We start from the raw sequence: 18,757 nt of genomic DNA, 5'->3' as shown, positions 1-18,757 counted from the left end.
GAAATTCCACTCCTAGGTAAAAACCCAACAGAACTGAAAGTATATGTTCACATAAACACGTGAGCATGAATGTCCATAGCAATATTATTCACAACAGCCAAAATGTGGACACGACTCAAACCAAACATTCATCAACTGGTGAATGGATAAACAAAATACTGTAGATCTGCACAACGGAATCATATTCAGCAATAAAAGTGGATGAAATACTGATACATGCTACACCATGGATGAGTCTTGAAAACATTACGCTAAGTGAACAAAGTGATACACAAGAGGCCATCACTAGGAAATGCACAAATAGGTAAGTGTAGAGAGACAGAAAGTAGATCAGTGGTTGCTTAGGGCTGGAAGACTGGGGGAAGAATGGAGGCATGACTGCCTATGGATTTGGGGTTTCTTTTGGGGATAATGAAAATGTTCTCAAAATAGATAGTGATGGTGGTTATTCACAGCTCTGTGAATATATTAAATGCCACTGAGTTGTTCACTTTATTAGAGAGAATTTCATGGTGTATATATATTATTTCAATAAAGTTATGATTGAAATAAAGTGATAATTCTGTTCTTTCTCCCAAAAAACGTTGTCTAGGCAATCTGTTTCTTTTCTAACCCCTGTCCCCACCCATCTGCAGGGCAACAGCTCATCCCATACGGTTAATATGTTCCCACCTCAGAGCTCCCAGAGCACTTCCTATTTCTCTTAAGAGCTCATCCTTACATATTGTGACCATGCATCTGTCCTCTCCATTCAACTGTCAGTGTTTCCAGAGTAAGGCTCATATCTGACTCACTGGCAATTCTCCTTAGTGCCTGACTAGACACGTAAAGAAAATACTCAATAAATGCTTTGGGAATAATGATAAAAGAACAAATGCTTTCAGAATTAAATACTGGATAGAACTCCAAATATGGCAGAGCAAAATATAACAAAGCCCCCAAATCCCATTATCCTAAATTTAAAAACTACTGGATTCTAGTTAGCTCTGGATTATTTAAACTATCCATTTTGCAAATTATTGGTAAATAATTATTGATGCAAAGTTAGTTTTCTTATATCATCTATTTGCTAGTAAAAACCAAAAATTTTACTTTGCTGGTGATCATTACTTAGTTAATACAAGTATCTTTTTCTCTCCCAAGATAAACAAGGAATGTTATCTCACTGAAAGGGTGGCATGGGCTCACTCTACCTTCCCCCTTTTTTCTACATCCTAATCCATGAGGTAACGGCATAGGGCATAGTTTCAAAACTACTGCAGTCATTAGATTGAAGGTTGTATCCATTATTACTACTGTGTATCAAATCCATCTAAAATGTATGGCTTAACACAATGACAATTTATTTTTCATGGTTCTGTGGCTTGGCATCTGACCCGCTCTTCTGCCAGTGCCACCAGGGATTACTCCTGAGGCTATAGACATCTGTGGCTTGAAGGGGGTTGGAAGTCCAAGTTGGGCTCACTCACACGTCTGGAAATGATGGCTGGCTGCTCACTACTGGCTGGCATACCTCAGTTTCCCTCTCTGTGGTCTCTGAACAGGCTGGACTGGGCTTCTGGAAAGCTTGGTGATTAGTGTTCCCAAAGGTCAGAGGGGAAGCTGCAAGATCTCTTAAGGCAAAGCTCTAGAACAGATCTGTCCAGTGTCATTTCTTCACTGATAGAAATGTTCTAAAACTATACTGCCCAACATGGCAACTACTGTTACTGGTGCTCTTTGGTCCCTGCATTACAACTAACACCACTGTAGAACCTAATTTAAGATTTTAGTTAAGTTTAATTTCATACAATAGCTCAGGGTTACTATGTGAGATGGTGCAGCTCTAGAATTTGCACACCACTTCTGGTACATTCTATTGTTTGAAGCAAGTCATGAGGCCAGCACAGCTTCAAGAGAACAGAGAGATGTAATGCATCTCTCAGTGAGGAGAACAGCCATGATCGTCTGCACAGGAGCTAAGATACAGAGACACATGATTCATTACTATAACAACCTGCCACAGAGGACAAGGTGGAAAGGGAAAATTGGGGCAGGTATAGGGGTTGGTGATATTTTATATGAGTGGTCACTGAAGCCAGCTCCAAGACAGTGCTGTTTGAAGGAAGATCTAAAGGAAGTGAGGGAGCCAGACATAAGAGTATCTGGCTGAGCCATCCAGGCAGAGGGAACCGCAAGCTCAAAGGCCCTGAGGAAGGGCTTGCCTGACTTGGCAGGATGGTACTGTCAGAGCTCAGTGAACCATGGATGTAAAGGTAAAACTATTTATTTAAAATGAAAGCTAGAGGGAAGCAAGTCTTTGTGGTTGATAGGAGAGACACCTAGTTAACCACAAACTTCTTCACACAGCAGACATTGGGCTACTGTACTGACTCAAGGTTTGGCCACTGACCTCTAAATGCTGTATGTGGCAACCTGTCAAAAAGCTTACATGTTTCCCATTCTCGTAGATAACTGGAAAGCCCTCAATCCCCTTTCCAGACAAGCACATGTAAAATAAAGCCTTAGCCTACAAGCAGTAGACCAGGGATCAGTTTTAACAAGGAAGAAGATACAAAATAATTCCAAAATCTAAAGTTAACATTGTATTCTAAAAGCCACATGCTCCAAGGTGTTTAATAGAAGGGGACAGAGTCTCAGATACCTCAAAAGTCAAAAATAATAAATGGAGAGTACAATGATTATCCCATGGCCATAAGAAAATGTTCAATTCCTCTTCCATCTGAAGATGGCATGAGAATATATAAATCTTTTCCAACAAAGATTTCCACCAAAATAAGAATGTCAAAACACATATTAAATTCATACGACCTATAATGAAATATGCTATGTGCAAAAGGAGATAGCAGCTAATCAGCCATGATCCCAGCCCTTTAAAGAACCTAGTCTAAAGAGGAGCAAAGAATGCTAGTCAGAATGTGCTAAGAGCCACAAATCTTTGAGAAAGGTGAAAATAAGCACTCAGGAATTATACAGAGGCTGGAGAGAGGTGGAGGAGCTACAAGCAACCTTCTCGAACGCATGCGAACCATGTGTTGAAGAAGAAAGTGGAATTAGATTAAAGGTAATTAAGGGAAAAGGAATCCAAGAGAACAGAATGAGCAGGGAATCTAGTCTCTCAACGTTTTTCCCTGTTAAGTAGCTTCTGCATGCTCTTTTAAAATAAATAAAGCCCTGCAATGTCCGATTAATGAAGACCTGGTCCAAATACCAGAATTTAACAACTAATAAAATCAGTGTTTCATTTTCAACAGAATTTCTATGAGCTCCCCAGAGTCCACCCTTTAGCAGAGTCCACCTTTCCTCTCGCTTCTCTGTCCCTTTCAGACTCAGGAAGCTCTTTCCTAGCTACTGTGTTCCTGTGAGGAGCCAGGCAGCACAGCGAATTGTTCCTTAATTCAACTTTAAATGCATAAAGATAGATTCTCAACCACTCTCCCGTAATGGTCTCAGAACATTTCTCCCCACCTGCTATAACTTAGTGCGAAGGGCAGGGATTAAGGATAAGAAAGTAAAGATCTTCCCTGATATGCCCCCAATAACTCCATCATAAGTTGAAAATACAGTTCGGCAAGAAATGTATTTAAATCACCCAACGTACCAAACATCACAGCTTAGCCCAGCCTGCCTTAAACGTGCTTAGAACACTTATATTAGCCTACAGTTGGGTAAAATCGTCTGACATGAAGCCTATTTTTATACTCAAGTGCTGAATATTTCATGTAACTTATTGAATACGTACTGACGGTGAAAACAATGGTTGTATGGAGACAGGATGGGCGTCAGTGTATCTGTTAGTCACCCTTGTGGTCACGTGGCTGACGGGGAGCTGTGGCTCGTTGCCCCCGTCCAGCATCACGAGAGAGGATAATCGGAAATGGAACCATCTGTATAAAGAGTGACTAGGTAGCTTAAGCCAGAAAGTCTTTCAAGTCAATCAGCTGCTATTCATTTTCAACATGGGCAGAGCATCGTCTCATTTTAATGGTTGAGGGGCTGCCAACCAAACAGTAGTGATATCAGCTATTCCTAGCAGTACTGACACCGACAGGATCTTGCAAATCTCTTAATATGAAAACAGGGTCTGAGAGAACCTGGTGGGAGGACAGAAATCTTTACCATCCCCTTCTGTCCTAAACAGGCAAGCTGTCATCCTGAACTGAGATAAGAGAAGAAGAAAAAATGCAAACATGTGGGTGTGTACTAAATCCTGGTGTCATCCTCTTCTCTTCAAATAACAACTATCTCCTCTCCTTTCCTTAACCTCAAACTGTCATCCAAGTTGTCTGGATATCAAGTGCCAAGGTTCACTGCAATGCACTTTCCTTAAAATTTTCTAGGTCATAGTATTAAAATCATAGATAAATCAGATCATTTTGCTCTCCACTTAAAACCTTCCGATGGCTCCCTGTTGCACTTCAAACAAATTCTACATTTCCTACAAGGATCTGGACTTAACCCAAATCCAGCCTCATCTACTTACATATCCTAGTCTCTAGCCTCACAGTCTTTATTTCTGTTCCTAGAACATGCCAAGCTTTTCCCTCCTCATGGCCTTCGCAATCTAGAAAGCTTCTGCTTCAGATCTTCAATGGCCGGCTCCTTCTCATTATTTAGATCTCAGCACTCAGCATTATCTGTTGGGTAAATGAATGAAGAAGTGAGTAAACTGACTGGAAAGAAAATGTGAGAGTCAAGGAAGGAAAACCCCTGGGAAATGGGACTAGCTCATCCAAAGTCGGTCTGTGGAAGAAAGTGGCATAGAATAACTCCGAGCTGCAGAGGGAGGTATTACCTCTTCATAGGCCTTCACAGAAAAAGTTATTTCTCAAGACAGTATCTGTGCACTTCCTAAGCAATCTCACTGACCTTTGCTGGTCAAAGTCATAGAGATTTACATGGGTCTTCCTTCCTGATCCTTTAGGGACCCAGCTCCAACCCTGCCTTCTGCACCAGTATAAACATCACCTGGCGTCCAGCAGAGCCAGCGAGCCCTCCTCTGTGCCTCTACAGCTCCTGGTGCCCGCTTTGCTGGGCATTCACAAATATGCCTATTCTGGCCTGTCTGCAGACTTGACTCCTACACCAGGCTGAGTACGCTCCAAAGGCTCAATCTCTGCCCTAGGAGGGAAAGGTGGAAATTCAATAGATTTCTGTATGAAAGAATAAGGAGATATTTAAAATTGTTTTGTGATGTAGTAAAACCCAATCTAGAGTTGCAGCCAAGAGCCTTGTCTTACAGTCCAGTGAACACCATGTAGGCACATTGTTACCCACCACGAGCCCTTGAGTTTGTCCCATAACTTCCCTTCCTGCTAATACAATCTCCCGTTCTACTAGCTTCACACGTGAGATACTAAATGTGAATATCTTTTGAAACTATTCAGTGCTGTAGAATAACTAAATTACTATAAAAAATGATGCTAATCTAAAATCTTAACATCATTCTCAGATTTTCTCTAAGACCAAATTTGTTTTCTCAGGCTCTGTTCACTGCTACTTGCAGAGGAAAGTTCTGGCTGTCTTATCTATAGCTCTGCATGACAGATAACAGTATCCAACCCTCCATTATAGGAACAACCAAATTTAACTGTGTAAGGGATAAGTCACATAATTATGAGAAAAATGGGTTTATGTGATCCTCCATGATTAAACCAAAATATTTGGTAAGCATAACATAGTGTTGTAAGGCTCTTATGCCATTTTAGATGTTTAGAAAGCAAACAAATATATGTAATGAATAAATTTTTTGTGAATGAGTTTGTTCTAGAATAAAACAGCAATGTAAAGCTCTGTGGTGGTAAAAATGGTTAATTACATCATACAAACTAATCTGATATAAATACCAAATTTTAAACTGATCAGTCCAACAAACAATGGACAACATTTTTTCGTATCCCTTTAGGTACAACTAAATCAAACACATCCAACCAATTCTCTTCCTCTTCTTTGGGGGAGAAATTTGAGTAGGCCTCTGACATCCTAAAACTGCTTTCTAAATTCCTATATTGGCATGGAATATCAACATTTTAATGCTAACAATACACGATTCACAAGGAAGAGGGACAAAAATGAGAAATCACAGGCCAGGGTGCAGTGAAGCTTCACTTTTATATGTCGCTAGAGGTGGAAAATTGGTTCAGTCATTTGGGACAGTAAGTTGGCTATGTATCAAGAGTCATTACTATGTTCATATTGTGTGAAACAAGAATTCCCCCTTTGGGAATATAACCCAAGAAAATGATCCAGAAAAAGCCACACACACAAAGGTTTCTTTTTTAATATTATTTATGACATAAAATTTTTGAAAGCAATTTAAATATCTAACACCTGGAAAATACTTAGGTTCACTGTGGTATGGCTACTCTAGGGGCCATTATGTAACCTTGAAAAATTTCTGTGATAATGGACTACATGGCAATGTGAAGGAATGGACATGACATATACTTAAGTGGAAAAGACAGACTAAAAACTATGTTCCCTATTAAAATCATGTAAAAGGTGATTAGGCAAAAAGGAAAAAATACAAAATGAAAATGGTTGCATAACAGTGGTAAAATAATGGCCATCTTTTTGTTCTTTATTTTATAAAATCCACAATGTGATATTATTTCTCATAAAATTATATTTTTAAGAAAGGAATACTGAATGGAATCAAGTTCATTTATCACTGAACAAATTATTACATTTATTTACTTATTTATTACTGATGTATAATCAACATACAATATTCTATTAGTGTGAATACTTCATAATGATTCAGTATTTTTGTACATTATAAAAGCATCCCCACAATAAGTCTAGTTACCATCTGTCATGAAAGTTAATTATGATATCGTTGACTCTATTTCCTATGTTGCATATTACATCCCTGTGTTTTATTTATTTTATAATTGGAAGACTGTACCCATCCTTTCTTCTATTTCACCCTCTCCCAGTCTCTCCCTGCTCTAGTAATCAATCCTTTGTTTTCTGAGTCTGTTTTGCTGCTTAGTTTGCTCATTTGTTTTGTTTTTTAGATTCTACATACAAGTTAAATTATATAGAATTCATATTCCTCTGTCTCACTTATTTAACTCAGCCTAGATCCATCTATGTTGTCACAAATAGCAAGACTCCATTCTTTTTTTATAGCTGAGTAATATACCATTGTGTGTCTTTGAATTGGTATTTTCATTTTCTTTGGTTAAATACCCAGACATGGAATTGCTGAACTGTATAGTGGTTCTATTTTCAATTTTTTGAAACAGTATGGAATACTTCAGGAATCTGCATGCCATCCTTGTGCAGGGGCCATGCTAATCTTCTCTGTATCATCCAATTTTAGTATATGTGCTGCCAAAACAAGCACAAACTACTACTCCTCTTCAAGAGCAGAATTATTAAGCATTACAAATGTGTTTTAGAAGCATACTTTTAATATCTCTAACAAACATAAAACTCTCCCATTATGGTTTACTTCAATGGCCTCTCTGAAGCTAGATTTACTTATGAAGTATAATACATGACAACATACTTACTGAAAGAGAGACTCCATATGTTTCAGCCACTCCCTATGTTTAAGAATTTTAACTTATCCAGCTTTCAAGGTGTCAAATGTCTACATAAGAGAGAACCTGCCAGTATTGAGTACATAAAGGTAAAATAATAGGAAATATTTTAAAAGCTCTCTCAACAATCAAAGATATGTCAATTCCATTATGCTCATGCAAAAATCTTTCAAACTGTTGATTTGAACAATTTAGGCTGCATTAAGACAGGAAAAAACATCCTCTTAACTGGCTACAATATTAAAGTATAAAGTATAATGGTGTTGATTAATTTTATTGCATCTTCAAGTATGTCATATAATTGAAATTATTTCTAGCTCTTGAGACAGGATTGTTGCTTACGTTTTTTCAGCTATCATCTTGATTAAAGTTTCAGCCATTTAAAGCAGATTTTCAAAATGTAATCTTCTTTTGACCATGACCAAGTGAAAAGGGATTACAGAGTGATAAAGACAAAAAAGGAACATTCATACCAAAGGATGTGTTATCTTCAGGTATATTTCATTCACTGAACATTCAACAAATATTTATTGACCACTTAGAGTGCCAGGTGTAGACAAAAAGACAATAGAAAATAAATACTCATGCTAGACGATGATATGGAGAAAGAAAAAAGTAGGCTAGGGTAAGAGAGATTGGCAGCGCTGAGAAGGGGGTTGCACTCCAAGTAAAGAAGTCTGGATAGGCTTCGTTGGGAAGGCGCCACACAGCAAACATTTGAGAACAGTGGAGCTAATCATGTGAATGCCAGGGAAAGAGCATTCTTGATTTAGAAGATAGCATGACTGACAGCATGGCAAGGGACCCGCGTGGTTAAAACCAGTGTTTAACAGAGAAAATATCTAAGAATGAGGTGAGCAAGGTGTGAGTGGGAGGAAGGTCAGATCACGTCGGGTCATGTAGGCCATTCTGAGGATTGGGTCTTTTATTCTGAATTAAATAGGAAGCCAGTACAGAGTTTTGATTTATTGGGATAAGAACACCCTGGCTACTGTGCTGAGAATTTCAGAGCCTGATCACTGTCACTCCTAACAGCTGGTAAGAGGTACTCAGATTCAGATTCTATATTTTGAACATAAAACCAACAAGATTTTCTAAAAGACTGTTTAAAAGACAAGATTGTAGGTAATTTTTTTTTAACCTAAGCAACTGTAATAGGATTCTGTGGATTAAAATGAGAAAAGATTAGTTAGAATAAATCTGAAGGGCAAGTTTAGGAATCCAGTTCAGACATATGAAGTTTGAGATGTCTGTTAGATTCCCAAGGAGAGATGACATGTATGTAAGCAGATACAAATCTGGGAGGGGCTGGCATACAGAAGGCATGGGAAACCAGGAAACCAGATGAGTTCGGGAAGGAATGGATACAGAAGTTGGCCTAGCCTGATCCTTGGTGCATCCCAATATTCAGAAGCTGAGGAAAGAGGGAAGAAGAGCAAAGGAGATTGAGAAGGAGCTACCAGCGAAGTGAGAGTAAAATCAGGACAGAGTGGTATCCCAGAAGTCAAGTCAAAAGGCAAAGCAGAGTAACAGTTAGTGAGTTAACTGTGAACCACCGGTCACAGCTCAACCAACACTAACAAACGTGTGAAAAATTACAAAGAGGGGCATTAGGTGAGAATATGGGCTCTGGATGGCTTACTTACTTGAGGAGAAAGAGGATGCGTGAGATAAGTTTTAAGAGGCCTTTATTATTATAAAAGTGTTGTTTCAGTTATGGCAAAATAGATATATTAAAAGTTTTTCTTTTTGATTCAAGCAGGTCTGGCTGTGTAATTTGCAGAGGCTGGTGCAAAGTGCAATTGCAAGAGCTCCTTGGCCAAATATTACTAAGAATTTCAAGATGATAGCAGCAGAGCATGAACCCAAGTGCAGATCCCTTCCAAGAGTAGAGCCTGTGTGATCACAGTCACATGGGACGCATGCCCATGAAGCTAGTGCTGGATGCAGAGAATCTGAACTCTAACAAATACTGGTATTGCTGGTACAGCATGCTTCCTTAGCTTTCAGTTTCAAAAAAAGCACTTAACTACTTATTGGAGAATATGCACAGAAAAAATAATGGAAACAAATTGAAAGAGAATTTGTTAGAATGTAATTTACTTTTTTTCCCAACTTGCTTTCAAAGTTAAATCAGCATATATGGATCTGAAGTCATTATAGTATGACAGCAAAAAAGGGCAGAAGAGTCATTAAATTTGATAGTGCTAATAAAACTACATGAAAAAGGGGAAAGAAAACAGTCTTACTTTACATTATCAGGCAGACGAAATTTTAAAAAATACTCTTTCAAGGCTTTAAAAGTCTTGGTTAATATTTCTAAATGAACATTTAATATATATAACATTTATTTTGGTTCCACCCCATTGAAATAAAAAATGATGCTTCAGTCAAAATACTAAGTATGGATACTAAAACTAGGACTCTAGGATACTAAAACTAAAAATAAGACTCCTCCAGCTTCTCACAGTAATAAAACAGTTCATAGCTACACTTTTTAAAATACATGCACACAAAACTATATTTCTTCATCCAGCAAATACATTCTATATTCTGTATTTTCTATTAGGAGGCACTATATTAGATACTGAATTTGTATTTTGTTTCTTTTTCAGCCTTATTCTAACTATAATCAAAAAGGGAGGTTAGCAACACCTCCCTGTTGCACACTCCAAGTCATGCCATGGCAAATTAGGAGGGTTTTTCCTCCAGGAGTTTGGATAACACTCCAGTGAATTCTTATTTCAAGCTCTCTTTCTAGCTGAAAGGCTTCTTGCTCTGTGAAACATTACCCAATCTTCCCAAGTAAAATAACCATGATTCATCTGAATGTCCCCGACTCTGTGTTGATGCTCACATTACAATGCCTTTGATATCTACTGTAGTTACTTGTTTCCAAGTCTATCTCTGATGCCAGACAGTGAAATCTATGACAGCAAAAACAGTTTTATGAACTGATACATGCCCAGTATCTAGCAAAATATGTGGCAAATATCAGGTGTAGCACAGAAATTTCCTAAATGAAATTCTCTCTGGGCTAAATATGTCCACAGACAGTTCAACAGGAAAGGAAGGGCTGAATGGAGAGGTAGACTGTAACTGCTTAAATTTACAGACCTGTATTTCTTGCTACATTTGTTGTCCACTCTTAATTTTACCATGAGACAGTGACAGCTATTAGGTTGCCCTGCCTCTCCCTCTAGACTTGGATATTCTTTGGCCTCTGGGGGTAAAGCTACAATGGTACATGTTGGGCTGAGGAGATAAACTGACTTCAGACAACTAAATGGAGTGTGGCAGGTTGGTACAGGATCACATAGAGACCTGCTCCTCCAGGTTCACACACAAGAACCAGCTTTACCAACAGGCCAAGGGGGCTGTGCATTCGATAAGAAGGAAGTCAACATGGGTGGCACAGGCTGGAGGAAAACTTGGAAATTAATCACTTTTAGAAAAAGGCCAATTTCCCAACATTAGGTAACTTCATTCGTAAAACAGATGAGTCTCAGGTTACTTTAGAAGGGAGAATCACCCTGTACACACACACATACACACTCACACACACAGCCTGAATTCAATACTGGGTTGTTGCTGTTTGAAAGACAATGTTCAAATTTGTTATTTCAATGAAACAGTTTGCAAATATATTTTGGCAATTTGGTTAAAGGCAAATTTGTATATAGTGAAGTTTGTACATAGGAAATAAATTTAGTTGAGCAAAGGACAGAGAAGGCCTGAAGGAATGGATGAACTGACAAGCAATTATACTGGAATCAGACACTTTCAATTATTCTTCCTTTTCCGAAATCAAACATACATTGTACTGGAGAAAGGGTGTTACAGCTCTGATAGCTGCCTCTACCTAACTTAATATTCATATTGTTATGAAAATGAAGTATAAATTGACTAGCAATAACTGCATCTGCAATTTTATCCAATGTCAAAGTATATGCCTAGAAAAGAATCTATAACATTACAAAGGAACACTACACCCACTGTAGGTTCTTCCTAAATATTGCTGATTGAATGATAATCTCACATTCTCGAAGGGAAGCTGCATATAAGTGACTTCACTTTCTATAAAACTTTAAAAGGGATATGAAAAATTTAGGACAATACATGGAAAAATTCAACTTTATCCATTTGTTCTAAAACAGTCATTAAAGAGGGGTGGTGAATAGACAGCAGAGTAGGACTGCAAGGTGAAAACCTGCTCCCGTGTATGCACTGGGCTTGGCCCTATGGGGGTGCTCCCCATCATATCAGCCATGTCTGGCACACTCAGCCTAGTAGCAGTCCAACTTTGTTGACTGGCAGGCAGAGGGCAGAGGTTTTCCCAGCTCTCCTGGCTATCCTTCAGCTCGACTGGCCAGACGCCTCAGGGAGCCAGCTCTGAATTCTCCACCTGCCCCAGTGGCTCAACCAGCTCCCCATGGTGTGCTTACTCCACCCAGCACACTCAGCCCAGCAGTGCTGTGCCATGGCTGGCAGACAGACAGAAAGGCAGGCCCTGCCCACGTGCACCAACAGCAAAATGGCTCAGCAACAACCTAGAACCAGACACTGGTGAGGAAAGAGTCTTGAGCTTCTGGGCACCACAGGACGCCCACTTCATAAAGCATTACTTTCTAGATCAGGAGGCATAGCTGATTGATCTAATACAAAGGAAAAGAGGTAGAAACCTGAACAAAGTGAGGAGACAGGGGAATATGTTCCAAGGAAAAGAACAAGATAAACACCGGAAAAAGGGCTCAATGAAATGGAGATTATCAATGTTCTTGATAAAGAATTCAAAGTAACAGTCACAAAGAAGCTCACTAACTGGGATAAAGAACTTATGAGCTCAGTGAGAACTTCAAAAAAGACAAAATATGAAAAAGAGCCATTCAGAGCTGAAGAATACAATAACTGAAATGAAAAATACAATAGAGGGAATGAATAGCAGACAGCTGGAAGTAGAACAAAGAATCAATGCGATGGAAATGTGGAAAAGCAGAGTAATCAAGATGAGGAACAGAGAGTAAAAAGAATTTAAGAATTTCTAAAAATGAGAAGACACTAAGAGAGCTGTGTGACAACTTCAAATAAAACAATATTTACATAATAGGGATTCCAGAAAAAGAGGAGAGAGAAAGGGGTAGAAAGTGTCTTTGAAGAACTAATAGCTGAAAACTTCTCCAGTCTGGGAAAGGAAATAGACATCTAGGTCCTGGAAACACAGACAGCCCCTAGTAAGATGAACCCCAGGGAAGATAACACCAAGACATATAGTAATTACCATGGCAAAGATTAAAGATAAAGAGAGAATCTTAAAAGCAGCAAGAGAGAGGCAGTCACTTATAAGGGAAACTCCATAAGGCTATCAGCAGATTTCTCAGCAGAAGGGAGTGGCATAAAATATTCAAAATACTGAAAGGGAAGAACATAAAACCAAGAATTTTCTACCCAGCAAGGTTATCACTCAGAATTGAAGGAGAGATTAAAAGTTCCCCAAATAAATGAAGGTTATGAGAATTCACCACCACTAATCCAGCCTTATAGGGTATGTTAAAGGGACTTCTATAGATGGAAATATTCTTAAGCCTAAATATTTTTCATCAGTTTAAGTAAACCTAAAGTAAAAGTAGTAGATCACGTACTTAAAAAGTATGAATTTGAAAAAAAAAAGTAGTAAAATCAACTATAACAAAAGATGTAGATTATGCCATCTTATATATAAAGTGTGGAGGAGAAAGAAGATAAAACAGCACTTTTACATTGTGTTCAAAACAGAGTGACCATCAACTTAATGTAGTCTGTTACATATTTAGGAAACTATCTATGAAACTTATAGTGACCACAAACCTAAAGCCTATAATAGACACACAAAAAAATTCAAAGAAAAAAAAAAGAATCCAAGCATAACACTGAAGAAAACTACCAAATAACAAGAGTCTAAGAGAAGAAGAGAAGAACTATAAAAAACAACCAGAAAACAATTAATAAATATAAAAGGGCAATGAGTACATACCTATCAATAATTACCTTAAATGTAAATGGACAAAAATGCAACAATCAAAAGATACAGGGGGCAGAATGGATAAAGAAACATCTCAGACCTAAAGATACATAGACTGAAAGTGAAGAGATGGAAAAAGATATATTGTGCAAATAAGAGGGAGAAAAAAGGAGGATAAGCAGTGCTTCTATCACACAAAATAGACTTCAAAAGAAAGAAAGTAACCAGAGACAAAGGATACTACATACTGGGATCAGTCCAAAAGAGGATATAACAACTATAAATATCTATATAACCAACATAGGAGTAGCTAACTATATAAAGCAAATACTAAGACTTAAAAGGAGAAATAGACAGCAACAAAATCATATTACGGGATTTTCAATATCCCACTTATATCAATGGATAGCTCATCCAGACAGAAAATTAATAAGGAAATAATAGTGTTGAATGACATACTAGACCAAATGGACTTAACAGATATATACAGAACATCCCACCCAAAAGAAGTAGGATACACATTTTCTCAAGTGCACATGGAACATTCCCCAGAATAGATCACATATTAGGACACAAAAAAAGTTTCAATCATTTTCAAAGACTGAAATTGTATCAAGTATCTTTTCAGATCACAACAGTATGAAACTAGGTATCAATTACATGAAGAAAACCAAAAAAAACCCATGAACACATGGAGGCTAAACAACATGCTTCTAAATAATCAATGGATAAACCAAGAAGTCAAACAATACATGGAGCCAAATGAAAATGGAAACATAATGGTTCAAATAAGCAGCAAAAGCAGTTCTAAGAGGGAAGTAAATAGCAATACAGGCCTACCTCAAGAAACAAGAACAATCCCAAATAAACAATCTAAATGCACAACTAAAGGAACTAGAAAAAGAAGAACAAATGAAACCCAAAGTTAGTAGAAGGAGGGATATAATAAAGATCAGAGCATAAATAAATAAAATTGAGAATAAGAAAACAATAGGAAAAAAATCAGAGAAATCAAGAGCTAGTTCTTCAAGAAAGTAAACAAAATAGACAAACCCCTAGCCAGACATATCAAGAAAAAAAGACCCAAGTAAAAAAAATCAGAAACAAAAAAAGTTACAATTGACAACACAGAAATTTAAAGAACTATAATTATGAGAATTCTACCAAAAAATATATGACAAAAACTGGAAGCCTAGAAGAAATGGACAAATTCCTAGAAATGTAAAATCTTCCAAGGAATAAACAGAAAATCTGAACAGACCAATTAACAGCAAAAAAGTTGAATTGGTAATCAAAAAACTCCCAGTGAATGAAATCCCAGGACCATATGGCTTCACAGCTGAATTCTACCAAGCATTTAAAGAGCTAATACCCATCCTTTTTAAAGTATTCCAAAAAGTAGAAGAGGAGGGAATACTTCCAAACTTACTCTATGAGGTCAGCTTCATTCTACTCCAAAACCAAAGACACTACAAAAAAAGAAAATTATGCACCAATATAACCTGATGAACACAGATGCAAAAATCCTTAGCAAAATATTAGCAAACTTAATTAAAAAATTCATCAAAAAGATCATCCATCATGACCAAGTGGGATTTATTACAGGGATATAATATTTGTAAGTTTTATAAATCAATCAGTATGACACACCACATTAGCAATAAGGATAAAAACCATATGTCATCTCAATCAATGCTGAAAAAGCATTATAAAATTCAACAACCATTCATGATAAAACCTCTCAATAAAATAGTTATAGAGGGAACACACCTCAACACAATAAAGGCCAGATACAAACAACCAACAGGTAACATCATAGTTAATGGCAAAAAGCTGAAAGCTTTTCCTTAGAATCAGGAACAAAACAAGGATACCCACTCTCACCACTTCTATTCAACATAGTACTGGAAATCCTAGCCATGGCAATCAGACAAGAAACAGAGATAAAAGGCATTCAGATTGGTAAGAAAGAAGTAAAACTGTCATTATTTGCAGATGACATGATACTATATATAAAAAACCCTAAAGACTCCACTAAAAAACTCTAAGAACTAATAACTACATTCAGCAAAGTCACAGGATACAAAATCAATATACAGAAATTTGTTGCATTCCTATACACTGACAACAAACTAGCAGAAAGAGAAATCAAGAAAACTCCATTTACAATTGTATCAAAAAGAATAAAATACCTAGGAATAAACCTAACCAAGGAGGTGAAAGACCTGTACTCTGAAAACTATAAAACACTGATGAAAGAAATTAAAGAAGACACAAATAAATGAAAATCTATCCCATGCTCATGGATAAAATGGCATGATCATCCTGCTCAAAACAATTTACAGATTCAATGTAATCCCTATAAAATACCAATGGCATTTTTCAATGAACTATAGCAAATAATCCTAAAATTTATATGGAGCCCCAAATAGCCAAAGTAAATACCACATGATTTCACTTATTTGTGCAATCTAAAAACAAAACAAAAGAAAATGAACAATACAGCAATAGACCCATAGACACTGATAAGTGACTGGTGGTTACCAGGGGAGGGATTAGGGTGGGTGGATAAATGATGCGAAGGGGATAAAGAGAGACAAAATCTCAATCATAATATAAATTAATCATGGGAATGAAAGTACAGCATAGAGAAATAGTCAATAGTTCTGTAACGTCTTTCTATACGACAGGCAGTAACTACATTGGTTACGATGAGCATTTAATTAATGTAGATCACTGTCAAATCACTATGTTGTATACTCAAAACCAATATAACATTGTATATCAACTGTACTTCAATAAAAAATATTAAAAAATAAATTTAAAAAAATTTTAATAAATAAAACTTTAATGAAAAGCTATATATTTTACTGTAGTAATTTATTTTGATATTTGAGGGAAATAAACATATACCTACACAAGAAAAATAGTGCTGTGTTATTTACAAACTAATACTTACAGAGACTGGAAGTGACTCCTGTCTAATTTAACAGGTTATTCCTAGAGAGTGATGGGGGAGCTAGTTCTGCTGGGCTGTGTTAGATGGCAAATAATAGGTATTAATATGATTTTATTTCATTAAAACAATTCATAAACTCTATCCAGTTTTAAATGAAACTCAAATGATCAAAACTATCAAGACAGACTTCCAGCAATTTTGGGAAGAATATCAGCCATTGTTTACTGTCTGCCCTGCATCATGCCAAACACTTTACCATCAGATCCTTTTGCTATGTTATTTTTATTGTTATTTAATTAGTCTGCCTATGTGTATGTGTTAGTAAAGCACTGAATAAAGAATTTATTATTATTGTGATGAAAACCCATCTATGCTCTGAGTCACTGGGTAAAACATCCAAGAAGGATAAGCATTTAATTAAGGACCCAAAATACATTGATGTTTCACATTCTCAGTTCCTTGGTCATCTACATTATAGAAGGAAAAGATGCCAATCTGTGAATACCTCATTTCAATGTGTAAGAGAGAGACTGTGAGCAGAGACGTGGCAATAGGGCTCCCTGCCTTCTCAGCCGGGAGACTGCTAAATTTTTTCCAGCAGTATCAACCCTACTAACCATTTGATTTTCTGCTTTGTTACTGGTCTATAGAATGCCTGCTGTGTTTGGAGGCCTTTGTGTTGGGTTTTTTTTTTTTTTTTTTAGATTTTATCTCTAATTGCTAGGTCTTGGAACAGACAAGGTGCTCTGAAGTATGACCACACAGAACCACGCAAAGTGGAAGTCTCAAAACCATCCCTTAGACATTTAAGGTAGACATAATATTCCTTCCAGATATGGCCACAAGCATAACACTTTCAGGAACGACAATTATTAAAATATGTCACTGAAGTACAGAGATTATTTATGCCTTATTGCCCTTTGTATATTCAACATTGCTTCAACACAAGACATTCAGTGAATAGTGTGGGTGGATGGGTGGATGGATGAATGGATGGATGAGTGGATAGATGGATGACGAAGTGATTGGTACTACCATTATCAAAGAATGGTTATGGAAAAGCGGCATTAAATCACTGACGCTCATATAAAGAAATAGAATATGGAAATACAGGTAGGAACCAGAAGACTTTGGGAATATATGGGTCCCCATAAACCAATACTAAGTATCCAAGGTGAGTGGGCATAGAAATCTGAGATACCAGAGTCTCTTACATAGTTATCTGTGACCGTGAAAACAGGCTGGACCCAGGCCAAAGTCGTGCAAATGCAAACATAAGATAATGTATATTAATTTTGTTCCTTATAAATTATGATAACATTCAAATATTGTCTTTAAAGGTAATTAGATTCATAGTTAAGCATTTATAATTTGCTTATTAACTTTTAAGTTAACAAAGGGCAGTGCATGGACATATGCCTTATAGGGCTGGCCTTTCCATAATAGGCTCTTTTCTTTTATTAAGATCAAGAAATAAATCATCTTCCAGTCTCTACACTCATATATAAATTCTAGACTCCCATATAAATTTTCAAAAATATTGTTTCAATGACTTCATCCCATTTCCTGAGTAGTCTAAGTTATCATTTGAGCCATCAGTAGGGTAAAATAATAAATGTAAGTTGTGATATTAAAACTTACAATGCCCAAAGATCATTAATCTAAGGAAAAATACAAAAATGCAAATGTGGAGTGACTAAAATTGAAAATATACTAGAAAATGCATGTTCTTGTTTGAAGAATAACAGCTATTTCTTGAGTACTAATTATACGTACTATGCTATGTGGCTTATATATACTGATGGTCATAAATAGGACCGAAGAGATTGGATGATATACCCCAAAGCCAAGATCACAGAGATAGTGACTGCAGGGGGTGGGGACTGAAAACAGGTCTATCTAAGCCCACCTGCTAAATTCAGTAAATCTGTAGAGGAAGGCCAAAGATAAGGTACCTCAGAAGAGAGGATAATATACCACTATCCAAATGAGAAGAGCCAAAAAAAATTTCAATGAATATATAAATTGCTAAGGGTATAGGTGGTCAGGTAGTGACATAATTATTCCATTCAAATTCTCCACACGACTTTGTAACATCAGTGTTTGACATCCTTGGGAACACCTTCTTCACTTACTGGTTTTCTAGCATATAGTAACCCCACATTGACCTAAGATATGAAGACATAGCTTTGTTACTTTGCAAATTATGTCACTGGAAATTTTAACATAAAACTTAAGTGCTAATTTGTG

General features: G+C 36.9%; 1 protein-coding gene and 1 non-coding gene across 14 annotated transcripts in view; both read right to left on the bottom strand.

Annotated features, from left to right (window-relative positions):
* Window positions 1–18,757, bottom strand: part of UTRN (utrophin) — a 454,961-nt gene that overhangs the window by 106,428 nt on the left and 329,776 nt on the right. The gene's annotated exons all lie outside the window — the stretch shown is intronic.
* Window positions 7,246–7,351, bottom strand: LOC118973096 (U6 spliceosomal RNA). Its single transcript, XR_005062319.1, has one exon. It is a non-coding gene; the product is annotated as a U6 spliceosomal RNA (small nuclear RNA).

Source organism: Manis javanica, chromosome 13 (assembly GCF_040802235.1).
Source record: "Manis javanica isolate MJ-LG chromosome 13, MJ_LKY, whole genome shotgun sequence".
NCBI lineage: Eukaryota > Metazoa > Chordata > Mammalia > Pholidota > Manidae > Manis > Manis javanica.
The sequence above is the reverse complement of the archived record's forward strand: the minus strand, read 5'-3'. Positions and strand labels throughout refer to the sequence as shown.